General features: G+C 42.8%; 1 long non-coding RNA gene across 1 annotated transcript in view; it reads left to right on the plus strand.

Moving 5' to 3' along the window:
- The first annotated feature begins 19580 nt into the window (after positions 1-19580).
- LOC126459906 (uncharacterized) overlaps positions 19581-26257 on the plus strand; it is a 37295-nt gene continuing 30618 nt past the window's right edge. Inside the window, exon 1 of the long non-coding RNA XR_007585932.1 lies at positions 19581-19905. This is a non-coding gene — a long non-coding RNA (uncharacterized LOC126459906). The remainder of the gene's footprint in view (positions 19906-26257) is intronic.

The raw sequence follows: 26257 nt of genomic DNA on the forward strand, positions 1-26257 counted from the left end.
CGGACGCGCTCCGCTGCTCCGTGCCGGGGGCAGGGGGGCAGGGGCGGGGGCCGCACTCGCGACTCGCCGCTTTGTACTCCGCAATTACGGGGGCCACGCGGGTTATGAGGGAAGCGGCGTTAAGGGGGTGGCCATTAGCGTCGACTCGATACCTGGTGGGAACGTCGCAGTCAACATGTGGTTGAACGGTGGCCTACTGCTGGGCTGTTCTTGAATTCGTCATCTTACACGAAGCAGTTCGTTGCTGGAAGACTGCACGTGTGTGTAACGCATGGTGAAAAAAGTAAGCAGGGGATAAGAGGAGCACCACAGGGAAACTGAGCAAGCCTCGCCAAGACAAGTTTATTATTTTCAAACAGTCTTAATTTAGAAAGTCATCTGTCAGAATATACGTCTGGAGCACAGCACTGAACGGAAGTGGAGCACGGATTGGGGGGAAAATGGCAACAAAAAAGCACCGGAGAGTCCGGGATGTGGTGTTACAAAAGGGTGCCACAAATCTCATCGAAATGATAAGTGAAGAGGACGTTTTCTGCAGTACGAAGAGGAAAGAAAGATGGTGAAAACACTGACTGGAGGAAGGGGCAGCTTCGTAGGTACTTACAAGAAATAACTTCCAGGGTAATAGAGGCAACCGTAAAAGGAAATGTAAAATCTGTGGTGCAAGCCCGTGACCGGAATATCGGCCTGATTGCCGATAAAGTGCAGCGCCCGACCCAGAGAGAAATGTAGAGCACAGTTGTAGGGGAGTTCTCAGATGGGAATATATAGCGCTGCAAAAAATTAGCGAAAATGTTAGATGTAGGTACTACTCTGCGAAATTACCGGAGGGAAGGGAATCGTTGCTGCCGTCATCAAGCCAGTCAGAAGACTAATGAAGAACAATAATAATAACAATATATAAATAAATCAATAAATTACAGTAGAAGCCACTTCAGCATGCATCCGAAGAAAGTCAGAATGGATGTTGCAGATCATTTTCAAATATTCTAAAGAAAAGAAAAGTTTTATGGAAGATGAGAACTAAAAAAGTACGAAATTTCAATTGTTCCATCAAATTTCGGGAGAACTGCCGGACGTTGATAACTTGCTCCATAATATTTCGCCATCTTCCGTTGTATACTCTGACAATGCGGGCCATGACGGGGTTTAAAATAGGGGAGTTCAGTGGACTTTCGGTGTTATACACCTGAAAATGGCCAGAAGATTCTGAACTGAAATATAGTGGTAGCACGTTATCGACATCCAGCAGTTCGCATGAAATGTCGTGGAACAACTGAGAATGTATTTAGTTGAAGAATCACATTTCAGTGAATGTTCTAGGAACAATCTGCAGTACCAATATTCTGCTCTGGCCGGTATTGGCAAAAAGTTATAGCTCACTTAGAAGCTTATCAGAAACTATTCTTCTTACTGTTTATTTGACAGACAAAAGAGAAGAAACATTAAAAAGTAGCTTCATCTAACATAATTTTATAGGATATTACTAGTCTGGCATCCGACACTAGCTAATTCGAATTTGTACTAAAATTTTAGATAAAGAAATAAATGAATTTTTAGCACAAAGTTAACTAGGAACGAAAGGAATGCTTCAAGTGAACAATTACACTACGCACCAAACCCCTAGAAGAATTGAAAAGAGAGAAAAATTATTTATTTTTCGTTTAGGGTTATACTATCGGACAAGAGAAACACTTGTTAGCAAATCAAATGTTGTTTAGTTCTACAATGTACTGGTCCAAAATTAATTCACAACATTAATTCTGTAGTATTTTCTCTGATGGCGACATCTCTGGCGTCTTTTCCTTTTTTTAAATTTCAAAATGTAAATGACGGAAAGAAATAAGTCCATTCAAGAAAAAATCTGTAGAAACTAATATGCTAAGTTTTAAGAAAACCTCACAAATTTTGTATAAGAATTAATAATGAATTTCCATGATACTAATTATCGGGAGTACTGCAAGAGTTAAGCGTATATGATGATGTGAGATAAACCACCACAATAAATATTTTTGATACAACTGCATATTACAAATTATGAACACGATAAAACCTACCTGAGTGGGATTGCTCACAGGTACCACGGTAGTCTGTAAAGTGTTCGATTTTTCTGGAGGCAGAATATTCCGGGTGAAATTCATTGCGCTTACAAACCGTCGAGGCAGACTGAAACGATTTGGTAGAGTGGGACTCGAATCCGAGTCTTCCCCTTACGCTGACAACGGCTACCAACCGATGCACCCAAGCAGCTATTAGTAAGCCACTTCTGGCCTCGCCTGCTCTCTAACGCTGTATGCCCTGACATTTGCCAAAGTACGGGTCATATTTTACTCCGTACAGAAACAACTGCGCGAAGTGTAATAAAGCAATAATCTCATTTATAGACATGGAATATGTAAAGTTCATACTTAGCGTAATTATGAAATACATGCGGAAACTGACGCCAATAGATTCATCGATTGCTCACTAACCTCAATCATCCCTAAAGATATAAAAGGAAGGGGCCATGATGTTTCAGGTGCATCGTAAACGAAATACGTATTTAAATTTCGATTTCTATTGACTGTTACTATACATTTGAAAATACGTTTTTATAACATGATATGGTTACATTAAATTTAGTTGTGTTTGTTGGTTATTATAGCCAACACTTTGTAAATGAAAATTCTGACTGAAGCAATGTTCTGTATATTAATTTCACAGCAGGACCAGTACGGCTTGATGTGTTAAGTTTTATGAATTGATTCACGTTGCAAGTATGCTTAATATTGAGGATTTCCGAACGAACTTGTAATTTAACAGCTTGAAAACCAAAATGAAAATTTTAGAATGGACTTTAATACGAGTAAATCAACTGTTGAATTACTTCGGTCAGTGCGTTCGAAACATTTTGATTCTCTTCCTTTTTCAAGTGACAGAATTTCGCAATGTTACATCACTTATTAGAGAGTTGTGTAATCTTCGTCACCTGCGAAGCTTTCAGATAAAGTGACCAGAAATAATTTGAGAGCCTGATCTGTAACTGAGCTCGAGTTCATTTTAATCCTATATTCCGTATAAAATCGTATTTTAAAACAAGGACAATTTATTAAACAGACAACTGCTTAAGACCGTATCCCTCCAATCGCAAAAAGTTGACAGCCATTTGAAATGGTGTCCTAGGCTTTCTATGAAAGGTGATTGTACACACGAAAAACAAATGTCTCTCTTTTTCTGATCAACAAGTTTTAAAGGAAACATTAAACGGACGACTGATGTGGAAAATCCTATACAGTGAGCGTCCTGTCTGTCTTGGCGACGAGGAAAGCAGGGGATTCTCTGGAGAAATAGCCAAATAAAAACGGCCGCATATTTCCTGGTTGTGAAGAATTTTACAATATTCTCTGAGATGTCATACTCAGTGAACACGACTGAATTAGCGGTTCTGCGCTAAAAACTGCACAAACTATTCTTTCCTCCGTATCCAGTGCCGAACCACGGAGAGATATAAAGGCTTATAAGCCTGTGTGAGAACTTTTTGTTATTCTAAATTTATCTCCAATGACGGAACGGGAGCAACCCACAGTGTGCTGGAGACTGTTTGTAGATTCCTCTCAGAAAGCTACTTCTTGGAAATTTCTGACGTCTGTATCTTCACACGCGATTTTAAGCGCTTTCTTTGAATGTTCGTTGTGGGAATGCGTATTTCCCCTGATCTGCCTGCAATGCCCTCCTGTGTCCAGCATGACTCACTCGATCGCTAAAAGACCGCCGGTGGGTATGAGTCACTGAAATAACTGCACACTTCCCGTCCATGAGTCCAGCTGCAGGCTTCGAATCCCCGAGCGCTGCCTATTTTCACAGCAACTGTCCACTGAAATTTTCTGCAAATTATTGAACGTCTGTTACCACAAAACCTTGCGCGTACACTTGAAAATGACATATTGCAACAAACAGTAACTGTCTTCTATTCTACCAAAGGAATTTTTTTCCTCATTTGGGCTCCCCGTTCGTCGTATTTCCCCTGTATTTTTCTTCCAGGCAGAGTTTGTTATTACACCGATAGCCCGATTTCCTGAATGATGTTTTGTTCAAAATAAAGAAGACCGTATTTTTTCAAAACCAAACTGGCTTCGCCGACGTGAAGTTTCAATGAGATGTTCGTTGTTATTCGTATAAATTTCCATAACATTACCACCAGTGGTGAACGGGCCAGAATGTAAAACTTCCGAACGGGATCTACAAAAAACGTGGTTTTAAACAAACACAGGAGGGTCTCTCGCTCGAAGTGGCGATTGACTTTTCAAGTCCCAGAGATTAACGTGAAATCAGGAGACGGCAAAGCCGTTTTGTAAAACATCCCGACGAAAAGGCTGTGAATAACGTAATGTTCTTGAAGCATCTTTGAGAATGAACGTTTTACGAGCTTAAATGTTTTCTCATACAACTTTACTTACTCGTGTTGCTTTTGTTTTGTTTTTAATGCCTCTTTTCCCTAGTCGCAGTTATACAAGTAATATCTGTATCGTCTTCTGCGACTGTAATAAAAGTCTTATTTAAAAGAAACGCGTTTCGCTTTATTTTAAGGTATCTCCAGTGGTCAGATTTGTTTTGTTTCCCGGTGCCTTCTAAAATAGGTGTTAAACTTTTAGTGCCCTGCACTTCACTGACACTGAATATATTTTCATTTCCGTGTTGCATAGATCCATTTACAATTCCTGTCTTGAAAGAAAGGGAAAAACGAATGGCCTAAAGAAGACTTTTATTACAGTAGCAAGAGACGGTGTGTAACCTATTTTACTGGTAATGTACTTGTGTTTTACAATAGAATAAAACGAAACCCACTGAAGATGGTGTTACATCACCGAAACATGTTTGGGCAAAGTGAGCAAAAAATGGATTATATTTTGCTTCAGGCAGTGTCTTCAGTGTATGGTTAATGCGTATAAATTTGGCGATAAAGTCGAAAAAAATATTTACCCATGTACCTAAGGAAATCATCCTTTCATGTCGATCATATTGTGAGATGCTAGTGAGCTGCCAACGTTCTTAAAACAAAGGACACTCGTATCAGAAGCAGGGCGCGCATATTGAAACACGTGCATCCCATCGCTCAAATTTAATTTTTAACACCTGTAGAATACTATAATACAAGCTGTGGGAAGTATGGAACAGTAAAACTGAAGAAAGAAGACACCACTGTGCTGTACAGCAGTGCTCTCGAATTCAGGCTGAGCATCTGTCAGGTTAAGAAGGACTTGGAGAGGAATGTCTGCCGGAAAATTCAGTGTTACTGACAGAAAGAGAAGAGGAAAGAAAATCAATTATTCTGATAAGAAAAAAGGCCATCAGCGCTCCAGCCGAACGGAGCACCGCAGCGCCGTAACGTGAGTGGATCTGCTGAAGGTAAAATATCTTGTCTTTATCGGACTTGGGGACCACTTTATCTGATCATTTACAAGTTGACTAACAGTTACCGTCGAATCAGAACCGTGATATAGTTAAGCATTTGCCGAATGCGTGAAGCTTTGCCAGTGGTGAAAATTCCATTAAAGTTAAATTAATTAAATCTGAATTTGTTAGTCTATTACTCAGTAAGGTAAGCACAAGTTAGCATGTTTAGAACAAATGTTATTTACAAAACGTTGACGCCTACGTCTAAGCGGCAACTTTCCAGAAAATAATATTTCTCGTGTTTAAGTTCTTGATACGAATCGGTGGTTGCTGTGCAGAAAGCTAGCAAATGCGTGCGCACTTCTGTGTCCATGTTGAACGCGCAACTGGTGTTGTGTATCTATCATATAATGTGTTTTGGACTGAGAGTCTCATCTCGTATCGAATTAGCTGTTAAATTCTGATACTGATATTTATGATTAAATAGAGTTCCATTTTTTGTTATTATATTGCCTCATCGAAGTACCGGCTATCGTTGATCTTACATTTGGTATTGTACTAACCTCCACCGAGGTGGAATATTTCCGAAACTCTAGTTAATCTAACGACTAGTTTGAAGACAGATCCACTTGGGTACAATGCACGAAACAAATTATTCTGAATGTTCCGGATATTTACACCGTCGATTTGTAATAGTATAACTCGTAAAACCAAAATTTTTTAAAAAAAATTATTACTGTTATGATTTTCCTTTGTATCAGAAATTCTATTTTTAATGAAAAATGCCAACTACAGAAATATTCAGGAAGAGAAATTATTGTGATTAATCATATTATCTGATTTGAAATGTGATTTTGTGCAGGTGTAAATTTTTATTGTACTATTACTGCAAAATATCTGTGTGTGTATTCTGATCAGTGGAAGATTAACTGTACGTGGAACTCGGTGTGATGGCATTTTTAACTGTTAATGTGTTATTGTTGCACGAAATTGTGAGCTACGATCACCACGTTTATATGCAACGCAAATTGCAATGGGCCGAATGTGAAATTCGGAAAATGGTACTTGCTGTCCAGTTCACATGTGAGGCCAGAACTGATTTTGATAGTTCGATCGAATAGTGGATTCCCTCGAATACCTTGTTTTGCGCGAACGGTGTTTGTAAATCAGCTGCAACGATTTCGTTAATACGATAAAGTGAAGTTATAAGAACTTCCGTAATCTGTTTTGTTTGATAAAGAGAGAGTATGAATTCCATACGGATGTCAGCGAACTCCTAAGGAAGAGAAAGGGGAACTCGTATAAGAATCTTAAAGGAAAGATGTTTACAATAATCTTACCGACGCCAATTAATGCCTGCGCAGCTGTTTTACTACACTCACCTAGATCATTCAAGTTATTGAAAAAGTATCAACCGATAACTGGTGGAACATTATTATACGCTAAAGTTCTGGAAACTTGGAATGTCTAGAAAACTTAATAAAGAGAAAATACACTTTCCTACTCTTGCGCAAGAAACTGGTGATTATTTTATCAACAGCTAATCATTGTGTGGGGAGCCTTTTTCAACTAAAAGCGAGATAGCGTACAGCAATTTATAATTTGGAATGTCTAGAAAACTTGATGACGAAAAAAGGAGAAAAGATACTTTTTTAACCCTACACATAGATTTAGCGATTATTTTGTCAACAGCTATTGATTGTGTGGGGAGTTTTTGCCAATGAATGCGAGAGTGGGTATAGTAGTTTAGCATTTAGCCGGCTACTCATAATATAGGTTGTTGCCAAGCAGTTCGAATTTGCTAATTCAGTAAATATATTAGAATTCATGTATCCCGATCCGTAACACAAAGAAAAAAATTCGTTTCTCACCAACGAAGGAAATTAGTAACTTACTCGTCAATTCAGTGCTACTTCTTCTTTACTCCACATGAAATCGCTTCGCTCACAGTGGCCAACATTTTAACAATCCGACAACTTAATCACGGCTCAAATACTGTGAGCGTTTATATGAGACCTAAAACGGATTGTGAGAGCTGGAGGCCAGAAATGCATTTCCAGAATCGGCAGCCGAAAGGGGAACTGAGAAATCGGCTTAAGAATACCGGTTCCGGAGCCCACGCAAGTGTAGTGAGAGAGAGATTTCATTACTGAGTTTACAACGGCGTTACGTACTGAAACATTGTACCGTGTGTTAGGATTGCTGAGCCTTCTGGTCTGGCCCGTGTTATGGGGAATGCGACCCCACGAAGACGTCTGTGCGCGGCTGCGGATGCTTCCACACGCCTGCAGACTGCTTAAACAGCGGCGCAGAGAAGGCGAGCTACTGGGGCAGTAGGCGTAATTGTCCCGGACCAGTGCGGGCGGCGTTACGTGCAAACCGGCTGCCGTGGAGACGGGCAGCCTTCATTAAGGAGGCTCTGTCAACGTCACTAACAACACGGGCCGGGGAAAAGGAGAGGCCGAGTAATTAGCTTCGTTAACCAGTCCTGAATCACAAAGCCGGACGCGAGCGTCAGAAGCGCGCCTCGGGGAATTAAGACCGCCGCGACTCGTTACGCAATAGAATATTCCAGTGTGTCACGCAACCCAGAATTTTATTCTGTTCGCGATTCAGATTCATTACACTGTAGGCTAGAGGCAACACTTTGGAGATGGATGAGGCTCGAGCTACAGGTGAACAAAATCAACAAAATTTATGGCAGTACATTACAGAGACTTATGAGGTGGAATTAGGATTTGTACTGTAAATGGAATTCTGATAGCTTACGTTCAGAGGTAACTCACACACAGAAATTTGCTGAGAACGACAGCAGAGGATGTTGTGAAAAAAAAAACAAAAAACACTGAATGGAGTTACTCACTGGTGCCATGGAGTATTCAAATCATTGAAATGGACAGCGAATAGGCATGCCAGAAGATATCAGGCAAGCAATAGGCACTTTACCTGCTTGTCAAAACACCATACTAGTAGTAACAATATGAAAGGTTGAAGAACATGTCACTGACGACTAAGACGATAAATTAAAGTTCCGTCACATTTGTAATGTTACTCTTGAACAAAAATCGACATTTAAGGAAGAGCAAGACAGAATATCAAAAGAAAAGAATTCAGTTATACATTCTCTTAATCGCTGTGTTTTCATCTGGATGAAATTTTCCTGTTCCTCCAAAGAAACCAATGTTTAGCCAACTAAATTTATTGTGTACACACCTCACATGTTTACATATTTCTACTAGTAGTTTTAGTAACAAACATTTCTCGAGATATGTTTTTTTGTGAGGTGCTAAAGCCACAATGCGGTTAAAAGGCAATTAATTAACACAGAAACCAATTAAAGTCTAAATGACAAGTATCCTCTCACTGGAAGAACACCGACCGCCAGGAGAGATCAACGGCTTCGTTTTCGTCCCTGGGGCCTTCAAGTGCATATCACTAAAAGAGGCAGAACTGCTACGATTCTGAACACGATGGGAAAGAAACAGCGGGTGTCGGATGTAATGTTGTTGAATGACTGCAAGATTCACAGAAAAAGATCTGTCAGCATAACGATACTGTAACGTAGATATTCACTATTACTTCAACCTTCTCGCTTCACGTAAATAATAAAGTAAATTCCGGTAATGTTTACCATAGCTTAATTATTATGGAGAAGTTATCAGATAAAGTAGCATCTTACTATTTTATCTAAAGTGTAGTATTATATGGAAGTTAATCATGGACAGCGAAAATGAAAGAGAAAACACACTTTTTGATACTTCTGGAATGAGGTTGTGGAAAAAGATGCTTAAAGTGAAATGGATTAATAAAATAAATAATGAAACAGTACTTCTCAGAAAAAGGGGGGAGGAAGACATGAGACTGGGGGAAGCATTAGTGTTGGGACGTGTGTTGTGAATTAAGTTGTCTGTAAGGAGAGTCGCCGAAGGGAAGATTGTAGGGAGGAGAGAAAGGTAAATGCTTGGAATGCTGGACGACAGTTAAAACAGAAGTTAGCAGAAAATTAAGGGAGAGGCACAGGGAAGCAGAACGTGGTTATTGTCCAGCCGATAATGGAAGGAGTGAGCCCGGAATGACGGTTTTACGTGGAGAATGAGTAACCGCTCGCAGTTTAAGGCGTTTGAACGGCGTGGTTGCTGGGAGGTGTGTTCGTCGGAGTCGAGACGGGATGCCGATTTTTGCACAGACAGGTTGGAGACCAGGCGAAGAACGCATTTATATGAGACGTAGAGGAAGAGGTCAGTAGTTGATACGTTATGCACAAAACTGGCTCCGAAAACCCGCCTGCACTTCTGACAATATTGCTGCTTCTAACTCACATTTTTCTTGTTAACTTGGTAAAGTTATACGTCCTGCCGAACAAGTTAAGTCTGCTGCCACTGAAACCCGTGAGTAAGTGTTATCGTGGGATCTCGACATCAGAATTAGAAGAGGGTGTGCAGGAAGCTGGTGAGTTGGACGTTGTTCAGATATGAACGGCGTTTAGGAGGACTGAGAGCGTGTCCTCCCTGAGTGGCGGGGTCAAGCAGAGACCCGGCGCTGCCCGCTGCCCCCCCAGTCACCCGACACCAAACACCCGAGACGGCCACGCCGCGCCTCACACCTGTTGCTGTCAGCCGGGCCGTCCCAGCGCTCGGCAGCGGAGGCGACAACAAAGAGGGCTGTACCGAGCGGAGCTGGTCAGTTTCCTCTGCAAGGCCGAAAGCGATACGGAAGCGTTGGAAAACAAGGTGAAAGCAATCGTCTAACACGGAGATTCCGAAAATCTGTCCCCAGTGACGACCCAAAATGCATATTCCTGTCTCAGCATACACAGAAACGCCACGATGGACACAACGACCGCTTCTCCGCGAACGACTCGTGAATGGAACAAGAGTGCGGCTAAAATGAGCTGGTGTCGCGAACCCTTTGTCGCGCACAGAGAGTAGACTTGCAAGATCAAGTTAGGAGAAGAGCTTAAAAAATTAAAGAAAAATACTGCACCTGCATGTTTTGGAGATGGGAAACCACAGGGAGCTAGTTAGAACGCATCGACGTAATTCAGAGGGAACACAGGTAGCCCTACACAGAAACAGACGGACGTCGCGGTTCGCTCGCGATTGACTGGCAACGTATCCCGAGTCTTGGGAAGGAAGATTTGAGTCGAATCGCATTTCGAGCCCTATGCACAGTGTTGCGTTGGCAAATGAATCGAACTGCCATCGTGAAAATATGCTGGATAGTCGGTGTGGATATGACACTGAATAGCTCCTAGAAAACGATGATAATGCGTATCCGCGAATCCATGGGTAATATGTACGGTCTGTTACGTGAAAAGGGCTGAATGATAGATAATTCTGAAGGGCATTGATTGCCTAATTTTGTGGACCAACGACATTAAAGAAACTTTTCAGTAGGTGATGCTGCACGGACTGTAAACATTTATTTAAAATCGTTTGAAGTCGCACCACCTGCAGCTACGACGAGTCACTTTCATTTCGGCAACAGGACGATTAACGGACAGTCATGAGAAAAGAATAATTTTTTATGATGTAGTATTTGTGTATGATTACAAGTACCATATCAAAAAAAGACCTAAGTGTTAACGAATAACTTCGAAAAAAGTTCCAGAACAGTCTGTGACGATTTTGATAAGTTATTCTACAACGCTTAGGGTATTTTTTTCGGTAGTGGTTGGACTGATACAAAAATGCGGAGGTGATATATGTTTTTCGTAGTTGATGATTTGCTACGATTGGAACTGGATGCAGAAATAGAGTCATAGCAGCAGAGAGTGACTCTCTACTGAAACGAACACTTGTGTTTGCTGTACGTCTGATTACACAAGGCGACGATCACTGTTTAGCTATAACACGTTTTATTCATAACGAAACACGAAAAACACTGATTTCTCAAATCCTCGTAAGTTAATTTTTATTTTCCTTTGACTGGCTTTGTTGAAAAAATTGCCGTTTTGACCATTGTCTTATTCTGTTTCGCTACCGTAGGTCTCGCGCTAGTGCAATACTTGAAACGATGATATATTGACCACTGTTTTATTTATTTAACAGAACGAGGACTGCATTACCACATTACAATATCGCACATGTCGTTTATACAACAGCTCGCTTCTAGAAAGATCCGTACCCAAAGTCTGGAAAGCTGCACCAGTCACAGCAATACCTAAGAAAGGGAATAGGAGTAATCCGCTGAATTACAGACCCATATCGCTAACGTCGATTTGCAGTAGGATTTTGGAACATATACTGTGCTTAATCTTCATGAATCACCTCGAAGAAAACGTTTGGTAAATAGGCACCACGGATTATAGAATGATCGTTCTTGTGAAACGCAACTAGCTCTTTATTCTCACGAGGTAATGAGTGCTATCGACAGTCAAATTGATTGCACATTTTTAGATTTCCAGAAGGCTTTTGACACTAGTCGTCACAACCCACTGTAGTTAAATTGCGCGCTTGTGGAGTATGGTCTCAGTTGTGTGACTGGTTCGCGATTTGCAGTCAAAAAGGTCACAGTTCGTAATAACTGAGAGAAAGTCATCGAGTAGAACAGAAGTAATATCTGGCGTTCCCCAAGGAAGTGTTACAGGTCCTCTGTTGTTCTTGATGGACATAAACGATTTAGGAGACAATCTGAGCAGTCCTCTTAGAATGTTTGCAGATGCTGGTGTCATATTCCGACATTTTAAGTCATCAGATAATCAAAATGTGATGCAAAACGAATTGGACAATATTCTGTTTGGTGAAAACTGTGGCAACTGAATCTAAATCGCGAAAAGTGCGAAGTCCTCCAGCTGAGCAGTAAAAAGAAACCGATAAATTTCAGTTACACGAAAATCACACAAATTTAAAGGCTGTAAATTCGACTATATGCTTAGGGATTACAATGACGAATAACTTAAATTAGAATGGTCACATAGCTAATGTTGTAGGGACCGCAAACCAAAGGCTGCGACTTATTGGCAGAATACTTAGAAAATTTAACAGGTCTACTAAAGAGACTGCTTTTATACCCTTGTCCGCCGTCTTCTGGAGTAGTGCTATGCGGTGCGACATCTGCATCAGATAGAATTGACGGAGGATATCGAAAAAGTTCAATGAGGGGCAGCTCGTTTTGTATTATCGCGAAATAGGAGAGAGAAAGAGTGCCAAGGATATGATACACGAATCAGGGTGGCAGTCATTAGAACAAAGGCGTTTTTAATTGTGGGAGGATCTTCTCATGAAATTTTGATGGCAAAATTTGTCCTCAGAGTGTGTAAATATTTTGTTGGCGCCCACCTACTTAAAATGGTTCAAATGGCTCTGAGCACTATGGGATTTAACTGCTGTGGTCATCAGTCCCTTAGAACTTAGAACTACTTAAACCTAACTAACCTAAGGACATCACACACATCCATTCCCGAGGCAGGATTCGAACCTGCGACCGTGGCGGTCGCGCGGTTCCGGACTGTAGCGCCTAGAACCGCTCGGCCACTCCGGCCGGCCCCACCTACTTAGAGAGAAATGGTAAAATAAGAGAAGTCGGAGCTCGCACGGGAATGTTTAAGAGTTCGTTTTTCCCGCGCCATATTCGAGAGTGGAACGCTAGAGAAGTAGCGTTAAGGTGGTTCGATGAACCCTCTGCCAGGCACTTAATTGTGAATTGCAGAGTAATCATGCAGACATAGATGTAGATATTCGTGAATCATATAAAATTTGTTCTGTGTGCTTGTGCTCTTTTAATTGGCTTCGTCACAGTTCCGAGGTAAAGATGGGGAACAAGCACAGTGTTCTCTACGTTGGCAACACATGCAGTTGCCAAAATAAACCACGGAATCTGCTACCGTTTCCTGTATTTCCCCCGCATCTTCTGCAGAGCCCCAAAACCACATGGCAACGGTTGGGAGCAGCTACACATTCAGACGAATAACGAGCCGTATAAAGTGGAAAACTGGTAGGACCATATGGAAACAACGGTTCCAATGCCGCCACACTAGTGAAACGTACCAGAGGCCGTTGTTAACAGTCTTCTCCTTCGAGTCAGACAGACCTCGTTTGCAGTGGGAAGAGCAAGTAGTGGCAGACGCAGCAGGTGGGACCAGCGCCACGTGCGTCAACACGTCGCGGGGTGTCGGCGTTTAGACGGTCTCGCCTCCGCTCTGCACTGAGCCGCGGCAGGTAGGCACACAGAGCGGTGAGCCCGGCAGCCGGGGGAGCCAGCGGGCGGCCGGCCATTGTCCGCAGGCTCTGCCAGCGCCGGCGCGGCCGTGACGGGCATCGCCGGCCGCCGCTTTGCATACCGCGGAGGCTCCGCCGTCATAATAAGCGCTTGTTTACAGCAGCCCGGCGCTCCGCGGAATGAAAGAACAGCTCCCGGCTGATACCCATCGCCTCGCCGCTAAGTTATTCTCTCGGCCCGCCAAAGGCGCGGTACAGAAATCCTAAAGACATAGAATAACTGTAAATGTGATGCTGTCGTCACTAATAAAATGGGAAGTGTTACAAAATCACTAGTCTCATTCGTATTATACGAGGTGACGTACACGAGGAAAAATAATTTTTTTTATAGTGGCACTCACTGAGCCACACGTAAAAAATAATTTCCCCCAAGTTCCAGTGACAACAAATGGCAATGGAACTAAACATAAAATCGAGAAATGTGGATGAACTTTACTGTGATCCTATGGGCCTATATAAACCAGGAGGAAAGGGTACCTAGAAAGTAAATGTGGACACGTTGCAGTGGTAGGAGCTGTCGGTCGCTATTTCCGCTAAGAGCTCCAACTTCGCAACACACGAAACTGTACACTCCATCATTGTCGGCATGTGTGGCTCTCAAGTTTTCATACCGTTTCTCTGAGTTTTCACTGCATATATTTCTAGCGCTGCTGGTCCCGGCGGAGGTTCGAGTCCTCCCTCGGGCATGTGTGTGTGTGTGTGTGTGTGTTTGTCCTGAGGATAATTTAGGTTAAGTAGTGTGTAAGCTTAGGGACTGATGACCTTAGCAGTTAAGTCCCATAAGATTTCACACACATTTGAACAATCTAGCGCTGGCTCCTGTCAATCAGGATTTAGATATGTCATGTTAGGCGTCTGTGGGAGAATAAACATACCGATCTCGAGGTTCTTCAATGTCTCGCTAAATTGTCCGTCTTTTTTGTTTGTTTTGTAACCGAATAAGTCTAGCAAAAGAAAAATAACAGCTGTTCTTGATTTATTATGAGAAGCAGCAAGCGATCGTTGCAATATTTTTCTGATTTAGGCTCAACGTGTGTATATAAATCAATGATTTGCCTCACTGTCTTATCTGTAATGTGATATTGTTCTACATACGTCGCTGTTATCCATGTGCATGAAGTATTCGATAAGGACTGCGGCTATGTCCAGTTAAATTAGCCTCCAGTGAACATTGGCACCTAGCTCTTAATGTTCAGAAATTTTTGGTTCAAATGGCTCTGAGCACTATGGGACTTAACATCTGTGGTCATCAGTCCCCTAGAACTTAGAACTACTTAAACCTAACTAACCTAAATACATCACACACATCCATGCCCGAGGCAGAATTCGAACCTGCGACCGTAGTGGTCACGCGGTTCCAGACTAAAGCGCCTAGAACCGTCAGAAATTTTTACTTAATGCTTTATTGAGTATAAAATCATTGACTTCGCTATAGAAATTTGACCAAAAATCTTTCCACAGCCAGTTAGTACTATGAGACGTTACTCATTGGGGAAATACATTGACTGCAAATATTCCTGTTGGCGTACCACGTAAGTTACACTGTGATACGCTATTTATAACCCAAGCTCTATTTCCGACAACACTGTCTCTCTTTTAAGATCGTTCATTTTTATGTATCCTAATGCAGAAACAACGTGTGAGTAGTATAGCAGCTGATTTCGACTCATATGTTTCGAAGGCAGAAGCATGTAAAGCTGTCTGAGGATGAATTTTGAAAATTCGAAATTAGTACAGACGCATTTTTAGTTTGTATTTTGTAAAAAAAGCGACATGGAATGAAACTGAATTTAGTATGGTTGCTGCTCTATATTCTGTAAAACTGTTGATTTTTTGACAAAATAGACATTTGAGTTTGTTCATTATATGACTGGTTTTCAGCTCTCAGTGTCACAGTTTGAAATAGTTCATAAACCAGTTATCTTGTAGCAGAAATCGGCACTGTCGAAGAACTATGTAATATATTCAGAACATCTCTCTACACGCTTTTCGTAGAGGTAAATATCTATTTTAGTTACGAGATAAGTGGTTTACGATGCAACTGAAAATAGGACATCAGCGTCATATAACCGGTCATGTAATAAGTTCAAAGTGACTGAGAAGAGATTTTTGATCAAAGCCGTACAATATACCAGACACGGACTAGCAAAATACCAGTTCAAAGTAAACTAATTGTTGTTTTCACAACGCTATTAATGAGGCACACCTGTTATCGGTGACGTCAGCTGGACTCAGTTATCCGTGACGTTATGGAGGTGATCGATGTCACAGACTCAGTCATTCGTAAATACAGCACCGAGTTTTGAATCTCATGTAGGAGACTGGGAGACAACACTACTTCTTTGAAAGGGCTCGCTTACGAAACGGTTGTACGGACTGTACCAAAATACTATTCAAATACGTGGGCTGCTTATCGGGTCGGAATACAAACCAGCAAATGTCGAGCTCATACCCAGAATACTCCCGGACGTGTTTGAATCGAGGGGGAGTGTGACTGACAGCCGATTATGAATTGGCAGGTATTCGACGAAACACACGTTAATTTTGGAAAAAATCTACGCAGCAAATGGCAACAACTGGTTTCCAAGCCTGCTCTGAATATTTTCCAGCTCTCTGTTTACGGTGCCTGTAGCGGCTGTGAAGTTGAAAGCGCAGCAGTAGTCGCTCGCAGAGAGGCATTTAAGTGATTGTTCACCCAACGTCCTAGCTATGGACTGAACGGAAAAAATACCTTAACAGTTTCATGTGGCACACTAAACAGTAACATCTGACATTACTGTAGTGAGTTGCAGCATTTGATGTAGATATAGGGACAAAAATGTGATACATGTGGAAACAGGTCTTAGTTTCTGTTTTGTTGGAAGAAGTTAGGAGAATGATAACGCGAGTTTTGGTAAATACTGACAGAATAAAATCTTTTGGAGAGACAAAACGTCCACGAAAGATTAACAGGCAATTTCGAAGTAATTTTGTAGCATTTGATTAAGCTATAGCCTTGTCAAAACATCATCTTTCTGCTGACAGAATAAAAAAGAACGTTTCTCCGTTACTCTACCAAAAAAAGATGCAGTCACACAATATGGTTTTAGAACTTCCATACAAGAATCCCTGGAATGAACGACTTTAGGTATGCTTAACATTTTAAATGGATTTTTTTTCCCACTCTGCACCTCCAAGAAAACTTGTTTCATATTTGTGGCGTATAGAGGTAATACTGAGCTCGGTTTTTACTCCCACACACGGTGCCCATCTACTTAGACGAACCATTCATCCACAACGATTGCAGTGGGATGTTCTGACAGGTGCATGTTATGAATAAAGGTGACAGATGTCCACCATCGGTACATCTAAAAGTGTTTCTGTAACACGTACGACGAAGTGCACAAATTTTACAGTTTGGGAATAAAATGGAAGTGCGGGAAAGGAATAGCAGCAATAGATCAAGAGTCCCTGACAGCAATATTGACGAATTCGACGTGGGGTTGAAGGTAACAATATTTTTCCGATAAGTAGCAGGTAGGACATTAATGCTTACGGAAAGAGAAACACAAATTCTTTCGGTTAATGACCTCTTCCAGCAATATCGGAAGGACGAAATTTCCTCTGTTTATAAAATATTCGCGTCACATATTTTTCTTAAGTTTGTACACTTACAATATAAACGTTTATCGATGGACGGTGTTATTTCATCACATATTTAGGTGTCATTCATATGTTTTCAATGATGTCATTCCTAATGTACAATCTCGAAACTTTGCTACTGCTGAGGCTTCATAGTTCTCTAAATGTTGCGCTACAGTGTATTACCCGATCTGTCCCAAAAGAGTGTAGCATCTTTCTCTGAAGCCACAAGGCTATGAAGCCAATAATAAAACATGAAATTAATTTTCACTCTAAATTGAGACACGTCTACGCAGCTAGCCACTGCGAGGGATCACACTATCTTTTGCAAACTGCAGCACAGTATTCGGAAAAAGAGCGAACACGCTAACCGATAACAAGTCACTGGGTAATTTCACACTAATCGACCAGAGCTTTCGAAAACAGTTTGGTTCTCAGCGTTTCTATAGCGGGCTCCCACAACTCTACGTTGTATTGGAATGTAGCTGCTACAGCCACAGTGACCAGACAGTAAAAAAATTCCCCTTTGTCCCTCTAGCGTCATTACTTAAGAAAGTATTTTTGCCAGGACGTGGAGCAAGCGTAGGGAAATCTAAAAAGCAGTGGGCGGCAGTTCAGTGACACGGGTTTGTTGCCTTGTCACGCATCGCAGGCTCCAGCTAGAAAGTCAGCCCGTGACTCACCGCCGCTAAGTACGGATCTCTGATTTCTACGCGCAACTAGCGAACCCCAAACAGACTAAGTTTTCAAGTGGACTCTGCCGCTCCGATGCCGAAGCGTTTCACTGTTAACTACATACTATCGGTATCATATACACTAGCTTGGTTTCAGTCCAGCACAACAAAACACAAGCATAGAAGGTAAATTTTTGTTATTATTAGTATTATTATTCGTCTTCCTTGAAAACCTACCGCTAGACCACATAAACTCTTTCAACGACAGCAGTAATTGTCAACGAAGATAATTCTATGCTGTTGCTATATAAAAACAAATATCGCTTCCGGTTTTGAACAAAAGACATGAGCTTCATTATAACTTGACACGAGCTGTCCCGAATCATCCTGTTAAGCGTATGATCACCACAACGGTTTCGAAAATAATCACTTTTTGTAGAGCACACGTGTGGTGTCGGTTTTTATAACAGCAATTATACTAGCCGTTGACAGTAATTGCCCGGAACCTCTGCTCCTGCCGGGGCTGGAGTGGCACGCTGCGGTTACGCTTTCTAGCCGGCGCGGGCCCGGGCGGAGACCGCAGGTACTGCCCCGGGCCTCCGCTATTTTTAGCCTGCACCATTCTGGCGGCGGCTAACCTTCGCGCCTCGGAGAGCGGGGCAAACCGGTGTTCTGTCAAGTGCATCTCGGCGTGGTCTTCAGTCGAGCACGCAATGCGATACTCCGCGCGGTCTCGCCTAGGGTCGGTCAGGCGGATAAGATAATGGGCGGGCAGCGCTGATGCGCTAAGTGTTGCTGTTTCGACCGCGCGTCGAAGTCTCCACTGCGGAGCGGCGACCACCTGTAGCTACGAGCGCGGCCCTAACTGGGCCTGCATCGGCGCTCGTTAAAGATGTGTCACATGGTTCGAAACACGTATTATGTACATATACTGCGCAGCCTCTTGCGTTTGGCAAATATTTGCTATTCTTTCTCACGAAATTCGACCCTACAAGGTCTGCAAAGACAGGTAGTACATTATTTGGAAAATCTCACTCGTAGGTCAAGGTTCATAAGATACATATAATGTGAAAAAAAAATGAATCACCTGTGTGACAAATCCAGATCAACGATCCCACAAAACTGACGGCTTTAAGCACAACAAACGCTCCACTTAGAAGGATACATCACTGAGAAGAACGCTCCAGCTAGAGCTACGCACCACTGGAAAGCCACTCAGACACAGATCTCGGTGACCACCCGCAACAGCACGATCCACACACAACACTCGAAGAGCGCAACACTGCGCGTGCGTCTGCGCAAACACTGTCAAAGTGCTTACCTTTTCGGAAAAGCGCCGAGCCGCCGTGGATGAGGCACTGGGTCGGCAGTTTGGTCGTCACGGTGGTTATCACTGAGAGCTGGGCGCGGCGAGACGCTCCGAGTCACATGAGGTGCGACGCGACGCGAGCGAGTAGTTTTTCCGGTTGCCCGAGCGCGCGCGCGCGCACTGTACAGAACTACACACGCGACTGCTGGAGCGTAGTGGCGCGGCGTGGCGCACCTGGGCCGCACCGCCGCCCCCACCGCCGCGCGCGCGCCCCTTCCCCCGCGGCCCACGGCCTCCCATTGGCCGACACCTGCCACTGGCCCCGCCCCCCCGCGACCGCAGCCGCCCACACACCCACACAGCCGCCGCCGAGCCGCCGGGAGGACGCGCCGCGGCAATACGCAAAAACCTCCGGCCTGGACACCTGTTGCACCGCGGCGCCGCGGCGGCAGGCGTCGGTTCCGTCGGCGACGCTGGCCGAGCCGGTGAGTGCGGTCCTGCGTAGCCATCCGGTGCCGACCGTTCGAGGGCGCTCCGCGGGCAGAGGCCGCCGGGCTTCCAACTGCCGTCTCGTCCCGTCCGTTCTGCGCCGACCCGCTGTCGGTAGCTCTGCTTAGTTACCCCAGTTTTAAGCGACGCGGTTGAGACAGCCTGGAAACCACGCACTGTGATACGTAACGCGCTATCGGTAACTGTGTGATTTCTAAAAGTAATTATCAGTTATGTTTATTTATATAAAAAACTGTGTCTTCCATTGTTTCCAAGCGACAGTACGGACTGTGTATGTGACTGTGAACTGATGTAGGCGATCTGGACGTAAGAACTGTGAGCAATGAAAGAGGACAAAAAACAGGAACGATTGAGGGTTTCTTTCTTTTTTTCTTCTTTGGTTTAATTTTATAGTTTTCACATATCGTTTCGAACTCTGTGCACCATTATCAGGTGATGTACAAGGCGCTCTGCTTCCGATCCAACACTGTAACTTGTAGAGGGATACAGAATTCCGCACTCTTTTGTGGCCGAATACGTCTACAAACGAAGCTGGAAAGACTTGTCACTCTTAGCAACGGCTTTTTAGTCAATGAAATGAATTGGAGTTTGTATCATTCAGGACAATGTAAATGTTATGGTGGCAGGAAGTGAAGCTGCCCGACTTGGGTATCACTTCATGATGAAGCATAGGCTCCGAAAGGTATTGTGATGCATTCAACTAGTGAGGAATAGTGATCGGTTATATTTCTTCTTCTCCTTCGCTGTCAGTTGAAATTAAACACGACAGATACGATATACACGCAGCAACGTAGTTACTTTCAGAATGACAGACGTGACTCGTACAAATTCACAGTAATCATTAGCAGGTGCGAAACGTTTGGAAGGGAAGTTCTGTAAGATGTCTGCGGACAGCCTTGGTCATTACGGAGGCTTGCTGTTATACGCAGTGCGTGCAGCAAACAAACCTCAGGCGATTATCTCGTCTAGGTCACAGAGGTAATTTCTACACAGCCTGCATTTAAAACGAAGGACATCCAGTTAACTATCTCAACAGACGCGGTACAAATGTACAAAATAAGTGATAACGACGTCAGAACCGACTTGTTGACTATAATGAAGACTCGATGAATCCTTAGTCCAAGAAGCAAATTGTAGAATAATTTTAATATCACAACCTTCAGTTGCCAATTAATGCACGTGCCCAGTAAAACACTCATGTCTTTCGTTACGAGACACACAATTTGAGTGAACGCAAAATATAGAGCGGATCGGTAGTAAACAGCTTCTTGAGAGTTACTGCTCTTTGTCCGTTGGAATGAAGTGTAACTTGCTTTTTATTTTACGATCTGTGACAGGGGCGCACACTTCTACTACGGGGAAAGGTTTGTTCTAAGAGGACAACGACGTGCCCTTCTGATCAAATTACTGCTTTCAATTTCTGCGTTGGAGTTCGAATACCAATGATCTGATGACAGCCTGAAAATGGTCTGTGCCGGAACGTAACACGGTTATTGTGTCCTCTATAATAAAACAGATCTTTCACGACTGTCTACCTATTTGCAGCGTGTTATGGAATAATTACTATTAGTTAGGGCAACTAAGAAGTTTAAAAAGTCTGAGGGCGGAAGAAGGCTAGTGTTAACGATGACAGAATTAACACAACACTGGAAGAGGCTCTTATTCCGTGGAAGAAAGCTCCATTTATTTAGTAGCCAATGACAAGTTTAATTATGTGCAAACATTCATCCTAATTATTAACTAAATGTGTAGGAACTTAACGTTAGAGGCCCATACGTAACGCGTTCTTGGCGATTAATCTCCATTTTCTGACGAGTCTCCATTGTGTCCTTTGGAATAGATGAGGAACATGTTATGATTAACATGTTTACCTATATAAAGGACTGTCTTGCATCAAATATTACTGAATAGCTTCAGTGTGTTTTCTGCAACGCTGCAGTGCAGTTCGAGGCGGGTAATTCTCTCGTACAAAATCTCTGATAGTAACGGATCTGGTAAGAGAGCCGTCTAGGTGTCATAAAGCCTATCGTGTTTCCAGATTTTTTACAATATATTTTCCCGTTTATGGATACAGATTTCGGAGCGAGGTGTTTTTGTAGAATATGGTTGAATTCCTGCTTTTTTTAAGAGTTGGAAGACAGTCGGTCATCCCCTTGCGAAATGTATCACAGAAAAAAGTTGTCGAATTCCCTGACGGCAGAGAGAACCGTATAGCAAGTGCAGGCAGTGAGAACAGCGGCGGCGCGTCTGCTACGAGTTTTAACGAGGGCCCTGCCGCCCGGCTTCCAAGGCCGTGTAGACGGCAACTTCCTTCCACGAAGACGACGCCGGGCAGACTAATTAGCTAGCCACCCCACTGTACGCCAGTCCTTATGATAATCGGGGAGGAAAGGAAAGAGGAGCAACGACTGAAAAAATGAGACTTTTACCTAAAGTAGTCGGATTGTAAATAGTCATGTACATAATCTAAATTAACATCGGATACAAATCGCAGTTGGTTTGCTGTCCGTGACTATCCACTCGATCTGTAGCACAAGACAAGTGACGTTAAATTTACTTGTTTAAACACTCACCGCCAGCTTGCGGGCGAATCTCTTGATCGTACACTGAGTTTCGATCTACAAATTGATTAGACTACAAAATTTTGCATTAGTGTACGTATAATCTATCGTAATTTTTATAGTGCGCGTTCTGTCTCAAGTTTAAAATATGTAAGGTTTCATTTGATCGTAAATTCCTGGCTTCGAAATGTCATACATCAATCAAATCACAAGCTGAACATGTGCAATGTACGTCACAGCTTAATTTTAAAAACCGACACCTTCTCACACACTTCTCTGCTGGCGTCAAATGCCAGAAGCTGTGGAAGAGCAAGATGTGCATGTCAGTTTTGTCATAGCTTGAACTGTCTGACGTTCAAATCTAGACATCATCGTTACAGCGCCCAGCGTTCCATGTTATCACATCACATTTTAAACTATAAACAGATGGTCGTCATCGAAATCGCGATGTGCTATACGTACACATGGTAATGTGATATTTTCTGATCTAATGATCTCCTTGTAGACTGGTCGCACAATAAATAGATTCACTTAGCAGCTGTCAGAGTGTTTTCCAATGCGGCTTTAACACAATGAAATACTTCACGGCTGTGGAGCACCGTCTATCGAAAATATTCCACACGTGATGCAGTTTCTGTACTTTGCTTTGATGTTTTCTGATAGGCAGTGTAAATGCTTTACAGTCACAAGGACGACCAGTACTCAGATATATGCATTTGCTGATTTCCGGTAGTATCTCTAAAATTGGGACGTGTTTAAGAGTACCATTCGTGTCAAAAACAGTTGACTGTCTTCATCCACCTTATGCTCCCGAGCAGGTGTCAAAAGAGAAAAGCTACACCATGTCTTCCTGGATTTCAGCTTTACTTTCGACACACTGCCGATTAACATTCATCCAGTCATATCAACTGTCTATTCTTAACTACTTTCGACCCTTTGTCGACTGACATTCATACAGTCGTATTACCTGTCTATTCTCAACAAAGGCCAAGGGAGGTGCCTGCGGGAGTAGTAAGACACACAATGGAGTGCTATTCGGAAGGACGATGGTTCACATCTACTCCCGGTAATCCAGATTTACCTGTGATTTTTCCTAAATCAGTTAAGACAAATACCGGGATGATTTCTTTGAAATGGGACGGTCCATTTCCTTCCGAACCTTTCCCTATACCGGATTGTGCTCTTTCTCTAATCACGACGTCGTTGACGGAACACTGGACGCTGACTTCCTTTCTTATTCTTAACGGACAAAACGAGTGATGCTGGGTTGCCTGGTGTTTATCAGATATGGAGAAAGACTTGCGTGTGGTCCAAGGAAGAATGAGGCTATTAATCAACCTTAGAACGAGTGAACCGTCTGCTACGCAGTGTGAGAAATACCTACGTGTAAAGCTACCAAGTCGTGTGAGGTTCAATACGAGAAATTAATAGTAGCAAGGTCCACAAGAGAGGGGAGAATGTTACGAAAGTGTAGCGTATGTACGAAAGTGTTCGCCTCTACTATGACTTTTTCTAAAATTTTGGTGCAACATTTGAGATGTCGTGAGATCGATCTAAACGGACAAGTGGGAAAACGACAGAGTCACCCAGATGGGATCGAATCACTGACTGGAAAAATGTGAATTTACGGAGAAAAGTGGGGTTATTGAGAAGTAGGAGGACATTAATATTGTGAAGTCGTTGGGTAAATTTTGTGAATGCATATTTACTTCTCGGACTAAAACGATTGTACATCTACATGTATACCCAACCGCACAAGCTAGGTGTAGGGCTGAAGGTATATCTGGTACCACAGTTATTTCGTCCCTTCCTTGTTGCATTCGCGAGAAAAGAACGACTGTTAGTAAATCATACGAGCTGTAATTTCCCTGATACTGTCATCATGATCGTTTCGCGGGACGAATATGGAACGAAGTAATACGTTGTCCGACTTTTTTTTTGAATCTACACTGGCGGAATTTCAACGACTCTGTGCAATAGGTAACGCTTCTTTTGTGCGCCTGTTGATTGCTCTACATATGAGTTCTATTTGCGCTGATTTTGTCGTCGCAGTCATTTCGCGAGACGTATTTGGTAGAAAGTAATATATTGCCAAACTCTTTTTGGAACGTCCGCTCTCGGTATTTCAACGTGTCTCTCCGTGATACAGATCACCTCTCTTGTAGCTCCTGCCATTGGAGTTCGTTGGGCATCTCCGCGACGCAACCACGCAAACTAAATGATCCCATGACGAAAGGCGCCGCTTTCTGTTGGATCTTCCCTACCTCTTGTGTTAATAAAACATCGGAATGGTCCCAGTCTGACAAGCAAGAGTCAAGAACCGCTCGAGCGCCGGTTCCGTAAACCACTTTCTTCGTGGATGAGCTACATTCCCGTAAGATTTTTACAATGGATCTTAAACTGGCACCTGCCTTTCTGCTACTAGTTTTATGTGATCTTTCCACGTTTGATCGCTTTGGAGATGTAGTTCCAGGTATTTTACGATTTCTTTCTCTTTACAATACTTTATCGCCTATGGTTTAATCGAACAGTAATAAATGTCTTCCGCGTTTTATGTGCTGTAGTTACACTGTATTTATTTACAAGCGGGGTCAGTTACCAGCCCATGCACCAATCACCAACCTTCGACCTTCTGCGAGTCTTCTCGTACTTTACTACAGTCCTTTATCGCAATCCTACAGACTGCAGCATCGTCTGCGAACAACCTCACAGAACTTCGACGCCCCACTGATTTATTTACTTATATTGTAAACAGTATGACCTTATGATACTTTCTTTTGGTAACCCCCTTATTATATTATTGTTTTATTACAGTATGCTTCGCGTAAGTGCCACGAGTACACGATTGATCTACGTTTTATATTTTTCATTCCACGTTTAAGAATGGAAAACACGTTATATACACTGTGGCTTGCAGGGTACGGTGTCTGTAGATGTTGACCAGTCAGCTGCTAACAGCACGTAAAAATCAGTGGTATAGAGTAAGCTTTTCCAATTACCTGACATGGCATGGAGGCACTTTTGTAGATACTGGTCATTCAGCTGCTAACAGCGTGTAATAATCGGTGGTGTGGAGTAAGCTCTTCTAATTACCTGACATGGAAAGAAGGCACGTTTGTAGTAGTTGACCGTTCAGGTGTTAATAACATGTAAAAATCAGTGGTATGGAGTAAGCTTTTCTAATTACCTGACATGGCATGGAGGCAGAGGTCTGTAAACTTGAGAACTGTAGATTTTTTACTAAAACCTTCAACGTCAGCGATTGCAATGTAGAAAAGAGTGGTTACTGTTTTCTGGATTGCAATCGTAGTGAATAATGGTTTTAATAAAAAAATCTGCCGCATTCGAGAAAAGTGTTTATACGTGAGACCTCACACTGAGCAACAGACGATTCTTCTGACAGGATTGTTAACGAACCCAGTAGTCTTAAGACCTTTACTACTTCAATTAAAGGCCTTAAAAGACGTAGCTTAATCTTGCGGACACTGTGTGTTACGGTAACGTTTCAAACTCAAAGAGTTTGAAAATCATAAGATTCATAGGTATCTCCTACATATTTTTCGTGTTCTCCACAAACAGATGTTCGGTCCTTAGTGTAAAATATTTCGTCATTTACTATTCCTTAAAATAACGTTTCTTAAAAAAAAGAAAGGTAGTGGTTTTACTTTTGGGAATTCTCTGTGCTGAAACTGCGATGTATGAGAGTGTTTTGTGAGCGTTCCTTAAAACCACGCACCAGAAAATCGCGACATCGTTAAACGCGGAACGAATCGCGTTTAGTGTGGCGCAGCGCTACGAAAGCGCGTTGTCCGACGAGAATACAGATAATCCGGTAACTGCACTTTCCTGCGGAAGACCGCCGCGTGAGTCAGCCGGGCTTTCTAGAAGCCACAAACATTGCACTCTACGCTCTGCAGGGGCTGGCCGAGTGTGCGCGGAGATAGCCGCTCTGAAGTGACTTGCTGTCTTGCAAGAAGCTCCGCTTTGATA

Source organism: Schistocerca serialis, chromosome 1, assembly GCF_023864345.2.
Source record: "Schistocerca serialis cubense isolate TAMUIC-IGC-003099 chromosome 1, iqSchSeri2.2, whole genome shotgun sequence".
Lineage (NCBI taxonomy): Eukaryota > Metazoa > Arthropoda > Insecta > Orthoptera > Acrididae > Schistocerca > Schistocerca serialis.